The sequence below is a fragment of the Lucilia sericata genome, unplaced genomic scaffold (genome assembly GCF_015586225.1).
Source record: "Lucilia sericata isolate MDLA Ls3-8-SP2 unplaced genomic scaffold, ASM1558622v1 Contig000040F_arrow, whole genome shotgun sequence".
Taxonomy (NCBI): Eukaryota; Metazoa; Arthropoda; class Insecta; order Diptera; family Calliphoridae; genus Lucilia; species Lucilia sericata.
This window is the reverse complement of record NW_023994078.1, coordinates 532,838-542,725: the sequence shown is the minus strand read 5'-3', so window position 1 is coordinate 542,725 and position 9,888 is coordinate 532,838. Positions and strand designations below refer to the sequence as shown.

Here is a 9,888-nt window from a genome sequence, read left to right as displayed (position 1 = left end):
TTTGATGGTAAAAGTAAATGGTGTATTTAATTATGAAAAAGTAAATTAATTTACCGTCATACATAGTTTATAATATTTTTATAATGTGAAATGAATTTATGTATATTGTATCTTAAGAAAGTATTTTAATAATTTTAAATAAAAAAAATTGTATTACTGTTATTTTAAAACTATTGTAGAAAGAAATATTCTATATAGTATAAGGTTACATTACAGGCAAAAAACTTTATTATTATTCTATAGTAAATGGCAAACAAACCGTTAATTTTGAAAGTGGTATAAGTCCTATTTCTAAAAAAAATTGTCGAGGATGGGATCGTTTTATATACAAAATAATAATTTTAAAATTCGCTAAAATTTACAAATTCTGTAAAATATGATTTTCCTATACTATAAATTAGTATATTTACATAGAAACATAAATGTTTGGTAACTAACTATTAAATATTATAATATTAAAATGAGTTTATTTTGAATAAAAATAATAAATTAGAAAATAAAATTGTAAAATATTTGCTTTTGAAGATAGTATGAGGCCATTCAACTAAGAAAATGACGTGCATTTTCGCAATATGCATATTGAATTTTTTTCATATTTTACATAAATATGTAAAGTACCTTTATCAGTGCCATAAGGTACTCTTAAGCTTCGATAACTAAATATTGCACAATTTCCAAAAAAAATCCAAAGATGCGCGAAATAGTTATTTAACATTTACACATATTTTTCTCGGAAGATAAAAATATTTTAAATATGATTATAAACATCATTATTTCCATTCAAGTTGGACATTTCCTACCTGTATTCTTTATGAATTAGTTTTCTTAAAAAATCCAAAAAACTGGTTAATTAAAATTTTCCAATTGAAAATTTGCAGTGTGTAATAATGTTTAATAAGAAATAATAAAAATATTAATTATTTCCATGAATTTATAATTTTTATAAAAGAACATGTGTTACATTTTTTGAATGTAATATGTAAGTTACTGTTCTGATTATTTTGTTCTAAATATTAAGTAGATAATCCAGATTTAGACATGTGATAGTTTTATTAGCAGTATTCCTAGCTTTATTCCCTTCCCAGAAGGAAGATGTTTCCGTAATACAATTTATATCAATAAATAAATTCAAGAAACGGCATATTTCATAAAAATTAAATATTTAAAAATTGTTTAAAATAAATTTAAATATAATATTTTATAACTTATATTGAATAAAAAGTTAATATCTTTTTTAATAAAATCAAATATTATAAAAATAAATATATGTATAAATATTAATCAAAACAAATAAAGGAACATGTACATACAGTGTCTCTCTTAAGTATTCGAATTTAATGGTTTATGAAAACAGACATCATTTTATAATAGATTTTGTGGAAAAAATAAATAAATAAATTTATTATGTAGTCCAGACAGTCTTAAATTTTATACTACATTTTAAAAAATGTAAAAAAATAGTTTACTTAAACTAATTTATTTTTTTTTTTTTGTGCAAAAAATTACTTCACAAAAGTATTCGAACTTTTTGTATACATCATATTTAGATTAGCATTATGAAGTAAAAATAAATGATTAAAATGAAATTAATATTTTGTATAGTAGCCTTTGTTTTTAAAAACAACTTCCAAGCGACGTGGGACCGTTTCAACCAATTTATGGAATAGTTCTGGCGTTACTATGTCCCATTCTTCAAGACAATCGATTCAAAATTTCTCATAGCCCCAATACAAAGGTACATATTCTCGGAAATAGATTTATCGTTAATAACTTCGGCAAAAATATCGGTATAACCACTAAATACGCACATACTATGTATATAATAAGAACAGAAATCATATTACCAACGTAGATCTGTATAGGTCGATTATTGGTCACAGCTCCCATATATGGTCCACTTTTGAAAAATACTTACATACAAATAACTAATTAAGAAATAAAGATATTGGAATAATATTCAACATAAATATGTTTTGTGTATACATATATCACTTTGCAAAATATTTTTCGGATTGGTCCATAATTGGGCATAGCTCCCATATAAGGCCCATTTCCGATAACCACGTAATCGGACATATAATTCATCATGAATGTGTTTAAAGTAGATATAAAACACCCAGCGAAATTTTTTCCGGCTCGGCCCATAATTGGTCACAGCTGCTATGTAAGGTCGACTTCAGAAAATTACTTAAATGCACATAACTAATTTAGAAATAAATATATTGAAATAATATTCAACAGAAATAATATTCAATATAAATATATCACTCTGCAAAATGTATTTTTGATAGGTCCATAATTGGGCATAGATCCCATATAAGGCCCATTTCCGATAACCACGTAAACACACATATTTCATAACTGAATGAAGATATCGGTATAATATTAGTCATGAATGTGTTTATAGTAGATATGAAACACCCTGCGGAATGTTTTCCGAATTGTACCTTACCTTAGATATACTTAAGCGGTTTATTGTTGAATAAAATTGTGGACATTTAAATCAAATTTTGAAGGAGGTTTTGTATAGGGGCTATAGTCAAATGAGACCCTATGAATGACTCTCGTGAATTATAAAATTCATGAGAGTCATCGAGCCTAGTATAGAACTTGGCTTTGCAGCTTTTTGTCGAGATACGAGTATATTAAACATAATTATGAACTTAAAAGCCCTACTCGTCGGGTTCAGTTTTAAGGGGGCTAGGTGAAATAATGAACCAATGTTAATAATTTTCAATAGGCTTCGTCTCCGTTACCATAGAAGATGATGTGCCAAATTTCATTGAATTATCTTCAAAATTAAGACCTGAAGTTTGATTACAAGCTTTACAAGCCATATTCAGGGGTTCAGTTGTATGGGGGCTAGGTGAAATAATGGACCGATCTTAACCATTTTCAATAAGCTTCGTCTCAGGTACCATAGAAGAATTTCATTGAATTATCTTCAAAATTGAGACCTGAAGTTTGATTATAAGTTTTGCAAGCCTTATTCAGGGGTTCAGTTGTATGGGGGCTAGGTTAAATAATGGAAACAATAGAAAGATCATGTACCAAATTTCATTGAATTATCTTCAAAATTGCGACCTATAGTTTGGTTACAAGGTTTACACGGACGGACGGACATAGCCAAATCGACTCAGAAAATGATTCTAAGCCGATTGGTATACTTTAAAGTGGTGTATAATTAGGCTATAAAAATAAGTTTTTTACGGATCGGTCCATAATTGTTCATATCTGCCACTTCAGAAAATCGCACATTTCATTGATAAATAAAGATATCGGAATAAGAATATTTTGTGTATATAAGAAGTCTTTTTTTAAAATTAGGATCAATGCATAAATGGTCTTAGTTCTCATATAAGGTCCATTTCCATAAGTCACTTTTTCCAATATATTTCATTCAATTATAAATATAAACGGATAAAATCCGACACAGTGAGTTTTTTATCGAAAATCATTCTGTTAAATTTTGTTCGGATTGGCCATATCTCCATAAAAAGTAAATATAATTTCTAAATGTTAGCACCCTTATCACGGAAGCACAATTTACACTTCCACAATTTATTATATACGTGTTTAGTAATATTTATAAGGGTTTTCATAAAAAGTAACTTACAGGTGGAGGGTATTTAAGATTCGGCATAGCCGAATATAGCACTCTGACTTGTTTAATTTGAATTGATCAACTCTTTTTCTTTGAACATTTTAAGCGCTTACACAGGAAGGATTTAGAACATAATTATGCAATTTTCCAAAAAAAAATATAATGTTAGATATTCCATATAACCACTACCTGCATAATGGGTTAATTAATGGGCAATAAAACACGTGTTTAAGGATTCTAAAAAGAGTTCTTAGAAAAAATTCGAATATTTTTGTGCAGTACCTGAAATGGCCCTTTTTGGGTTTTTTCCATTTTCTTGGAAACCATTGGAAACCAAGAATTGATAAAATTTCATTAAAAAATTTTAAATACTATTATTATTTTTAAAGTTGTATCATAAAATAACACAGTAATTCATAAAAAATAATAAATTCAAATATTTATGTGAGACGCTGTATGTACATATTTCTAAACATGCAAATAAAACTAAATCAGTTTGTATGAGTACACTATAAATGTACAAAACAAATAAAATACTTCACACATTTCCCACATAATAACGCACATGATCGCTAAAAATGTCCTCTACGTGTGCGGTAAAAGAGTATACACTACGTGAACGGTAAAAGAGTGTACACTTTGTGTACGGTAAAAGAGCACTAAAATGTACGCTAAAATCCTCTAAAACCTCCGCTAAAAGTTACAAGCACAAAAGCGTAGGATGCCTTGAAGCGTAGAATGCTTAATGTAGATCTACTTTCTACTTTTATAAGTGTCATAAGCGGCGCACGAATATGTCAGCTGATTTTGACAATTTATATTCTGTTTTTAATGTGTATTTATCAATTTTAATAACTAAAACAAGTAAGAAATTATAGTCGGGCGAGGCCGACCATATAATACCCTACACCTTTGACAAAAATATAATGTGATTTAGTTGCCATAATAAAGCATTTAAGTTAAATTGTACCTTGCCTTAGATATACATACTTAAGCCGTTTATTGTTGAATAAAATTGTGGATATTTAAGTGAAATTTTGATGGGGGCTTTTCATAGGGGCTAGGGTCATATGAGAACCTATTATTATGGAATTCGTGCGGGTCATCAAGTCTTGTATACAACTTGGTTTTTGCAGCTTTTTGTCGAGATATAAGTATATTAAATATAATTATGAACTTAAAAGCCCTATTCGGCGGGTTCAGTTGTATGGGGGCTAGGTGAAATAATGGACCGATGTATACTATTTTCAACAGGCTTCATCTACGGTACCATAAAAGATCATGTGCCAAATTTCATTGAATTATCTTCAAAATTGCGACCTGTAATTTGATTAAAAGTTTTAAAAGCCCTATTCGGGGGTTCAGTTGTATGGGGGCCAGGTGAAATAATGGACCGATGGTAACCATTTTCAATAGGCTTCGTCTACGGTACCATAAAAGATCATGTGCCAAATTTCATTGTATTATCTTCAAAATTGCGACCTGTAGTTTGATTACAATTTTTAAAAGCCCTATTCGGGGGTTCAGTTGTATGGGGGCTAGGTGAAATAATGGACCGATCTTAACCATTTTCAATAGGCTTAGTCTACGATACCATAAAAGATCATGTGCCAAATTTCATTGAATTATCTCCAAAATTGCGACCTGTAGTTTGATTACAAGTTTTAAAAGCCCTATTCGAGGGATTCATTTGTATGGGGGCTAGGTGAAATAATGGACCGATGTAAACCATTTTCAACAGGCTTCATCTTCGGTACCATAAAAGATCATGTGCTAAATTTTATTGAATTATCTCCAAAATTGCGACCTGTAGTTTAATTACAAGTTTTAAAAGCCCTATTCGAGGGGTTCAGTTGTATGGGGGCTAGGTGAAATAATGGACCAATGTTAACCATTTTCAATAGGCTTTGTCCCTGGGACAATAGAAGATCATGTACCAAATTTCATTGAATTATCTTCAAAATTGCGACCTGTAGTTTGATTACAAGGATTACAAGCCCTATTGGGGGGTTCAGTTGTATGGGGGCTAGGTGAAATAATGGACCGATCTTAACCATTATCAATAGGCTTCGTCTCTGGGACAATAGAAGATCATGTACCAAATTTCATTGAATTATCTTCAAAATTGCGACCTGTAGTTTGATTACAAGGTTTACATGGACGGACGGACGGACGGACGGACATAGCTAAACCGACTCAGAAAATGATTCTGAGCCGATTGGTATACTTTAAGGTGGGTATAGGACCAATATTATTGTGCGTTACAAACATCAGCACAAACCCAATATACCCTCCCCACTAAAGTGGTGTAGGGTATAACGAGTTAAATGGTGAAAATATAAACAAAAAACTTAAAAAAACGCGAAGTTCTTTGCAAATAAAGCAAACATTTGACGCTTAAGAAGCGTAACATGTAACTTGATGCGTAGGATGCAAAGAATGTATGATAAGCACGAAATGCTTTGGCGCGAAGGCGCGTAGTGTGGACCTCCAGCTTAATGCGACTTGCTTGTTTTTTGAATAATTTAAAAAAATCGGCAGAGTCATACGACTGTAAAATTTTAAATCCGTATTTTCTCTCAATGGGTGATGGTTTTATTACATATTGCGTTTAGTTGTTCTACGTTGTTCTACGTAATAAATATCACTTATAAGGTTTTCGGGGATGCTTGTTAGGATTTTGCATTTCATTTATAATACATACAGTTTTTAATATAATTTTTTTTAATTTTTGTATTAAATAGATCGAGAAACACTTTTATAAACCTTTGTAATTTTGTCATTTCCAATTTAGAACATTTTTGTCAACTTTTTGTCAAAGACAGATTCCTAAAAGAAATATCCACAAAATATGTATCATCGAACTGAGAATCGCTGAGGATATATTTGGCGCAACCCCAACATCAAAAAATATACAAAAAACTACCAAAATTATTATAATGTCAATAAAAACAAGTTATTTTATTAATGCAATTGTAATGAGTAATAAATTGGCAAAAGAAAACGGTAAATTTTTTCTAGTAAAATTATTAAAAAATACAAAATTACATGAACCAATATACATTTTAGATATTCGTTTTTATACCCTCCACCACCATCAGTGGTGATAGAGGGTATATATAACTTTGTCATTCCGTGTGTAACACCAAGAAATATTCATCGGAGACCCAACAAAATATATATATATATATATATATATATATATATATATATATATATATATATATATATATATATATATATTCTTGATCCTTATGAAATTCTGAGTCGATTTAAGTATGTCCGTCTGTCTGTGTAAAACACGCTCACGTTAAAATGAAGCAATAGAAATTCACGAAATTCACCCAAGACATTCTCTATTATCCGGTAGAGTTTGGTATTGAAAATCAGAAAACTAAATCGAAAAAACACATTATTTTTTGTGCCAGGGATCAAGTGTATTCAAACTCTTTACAATTGATCCAATATTTCCCATAGCCCCCATTTAAAGATGTATATTCCAGGAATTAGTTTATCGTTAATAACTCCCTCAAATATATCGGTATCAGCACAAAATTCTGTACATACAAATATAAAATGAATAGAAATCATACTACCAACGCACGATGGGGTAAATCTCGCAAAAGTGGCGATTAATTGGTTTTTGAAAAATGATTTTTTTGTATAAAATTGGGTACCGAATAAAACTAGACAAAATTATGTATCACTAACATTAAAAATATTTTTTTTTAAACTTTACTGATTTTTTGTACTGCGCTTTCGAAGTTGAACATTTTTTTTTAATTTTTTAAAAAACCAAAAAAATTAAATTTAAGAATTTTTCAGATTTAATTTGAACAAGAAAAAAATTCAAAAATAAATATTTCAAAATGGAACCATCAACTTCAGGTACTTGGGAATATATTTTGATAGATTTTATTAAACTCTTAGTTTTCTTAATATTTTTTGCATTTTTTTTTAAATAGTCTGAAATTAACCTGTTTTTTATTGTTATTGTTTTAAATGTAGCCATAAAATATTTACATTAACATTAGTTTTCTTAGTTTTTTATTTATTTATTTATTTTATTATTATTATTATTAAAATTGTTGTTTTTTAAATTTTAAAAAATATTTAATGGGGTGCAATTTGTTGTACTAAAAAAAATTGAGAATTTCAGAAACTACGCGAATAATACAGCTAGATATTATGTTGAGAAGTATCCATGGTATTACATGTCCCCCACTCTGTATACATTTTTTATTCATGGCCCTGAAATAATTGATCATGCTCTTTTGCCAATTGGCCAACTTTCTGAATAAGCTCAAAGGCAAGAAACAAGGATTTCAAAAACTACAGAGAACATTTTTCACGAAGATGTAGTAGAGAAAAAACTAATAAAGACATATTTAATATACTTTTGTTATGCTCCGATCCTATAGTTTCAAGTATGGCAAAAAATAGGAAAAGAAAAAAACTGTTCTACCAAAAGCGGCATTGGATCTCCTTATTCTTTCAAATGACTCGAATAATAAGAATCACTCTGCAGAATGTAGTGATGATAGTTTCGATGATGATAGTGAGAATGAAAATTTCATTGAATAAGAAAATAACAGAAATAATTTACTACCCATTTTCAATTAATAAAAAATAAATTTTAGTTAAAATAATCTAAATTAATATAAAAATTGCTTAAGATATTTTATTTCTTTTGTTAAATATTGGTATATTTTTTAAGTTATTAATGTTGTGGGTCTATTTCGGTTGTAATTTCTATGTGAACTAGGAGAAATAATGGACCAATTCAAACTAAACAATGCGCGACAGATACTTTATATGGGAACTATGATTAAATATGGACATACCACTTAATTCATTATTAAATGTTTATATTCAGATAAAACTCGACGTGTTTGTGTATAGATAAATCATTATATTAAAACGTTTGAAACTGGTCTATTAATATAAAATTTTATGAACCTAACCAAAATTAGTTCCACATATGCATAAATGTTAGTACCCTCACTACGGAAACAAAAATTTTGTCAAGTTATCTAAAAATTAGATAGTTAAATGGGTTTTAATAAAAAGTAGCTTGCTGGTGAAGGATATTTAAGATTCGGCATAGCCGAATATAACTTGTTTAACTTTAAAGAGGTACCTATGAAAATTGAAATAAAATTTTCACGAAACCTGCTTCAAAGTGTGTTCAACATATTGGTGTGAATGGTTTATGCGAATTTTCTAAAGCAACTTTTGGCCAAAAATCATTTTCTCTGGCCCTGTGTGCGTATCACTCGACTCTTATTATCTTTTTTAAAATACGGATGCAATATCATTTTATTTTCTATAAGTAAAGTCGTACGTAATAACTCATAGTCTAAACCCACTTTTTATAAACTAAGTTTTTATGAATACAGCTCCAATTTTTTTATTATGTTCATGTTATTCAAAATGATTGATACCTTTTATTTGAATATTAAAAATAAAGAAGTTTTAATCAGTAAAGTGGTTTTAATGGTGAAATGTTATTCGTCTTTTATTTTCAGTTTGAACTTCTTTATTAAATATTTATAAAAAACTCAAATATGAACGAGTGACTAAAACATAGCAAGTCATGTACTATCAATAAAATGTGCAAAAGTATGCATTGGTAGAAATTATTTTTGATCTGAAATACAAACGAACTGGCCCTATGTATTTTTAATTCACAGAACGATTTTAAATTTAGAATTTTGAGTGGCAACATTGAAGATAAATCTGATTTTTTATTAACAGAAAGTAACATTGTGTCATTGAGCTGTGCAAAATTTCTCTTAAGAGTCGATTAAGAAACTTAATGTGTTGTGCTTATACATATATTATAAATATACCTATATAGTATAATAACAAAGAATAAACAAAATAATCGTTTATAAAAATAATTTTTATCTCAATTGAAATCTTAAAGAGATAATTCAGCGCTTGGAAATTTTTCAAGATTCATTTGTTTACTGTAAGCAATATAATATATATGTATGGAGTGTATGTGAATTAATATTATACAAATAATATTAATAAAATAAAAATAATAATAAAGTGTATAGATAGACTGGCTTTTAATATTCTTCTTAGTTTCTTGAGTTTGCATGATTAATGTAAGCATGCCAATTTAAATACATACATACATACATATGTACATAGTACACAAAGCTCATTTACTACAAGACTAGCATAATCCAAAATTTGGGTTTTTAATATCAGTACTATTTTGAAAAATGTCTATTATTTTCGGTGTGCGAGTGATTTTTTGTTATAAATGTCAA

The 9,888-nt window shown here is 28.6% G+C and overlaps 1 protein-coding gene across 3 annotated transcripts in view; it reads left to right on the top strand.

Annotated features, from left to right (window-relative positions):
* Positions 1-9,315: 9,315 nt before the first annotated feature.
* The window catches only part of LOC119613546 (growth/differentiation factor 8), a 110,217-nt gene continuing 109,644 nt past the window's right edge, over positions 9,316-9,888 (top strand). The window contains exon 1 of one of the 3 annotated variants that reach the window (XM_037969607.1): positions 9,316-9,578. The gene's annotated coding sequence lies outside the window, so the exon portion shown is untranslated. Of the gene's footprint in view, positions 9,721-9,888 lie in introns of all 3 variants that reach the window. The other 2 variants (XM_037969570.1, XM_037969576.1) reach the window with 2 other exon arrangements.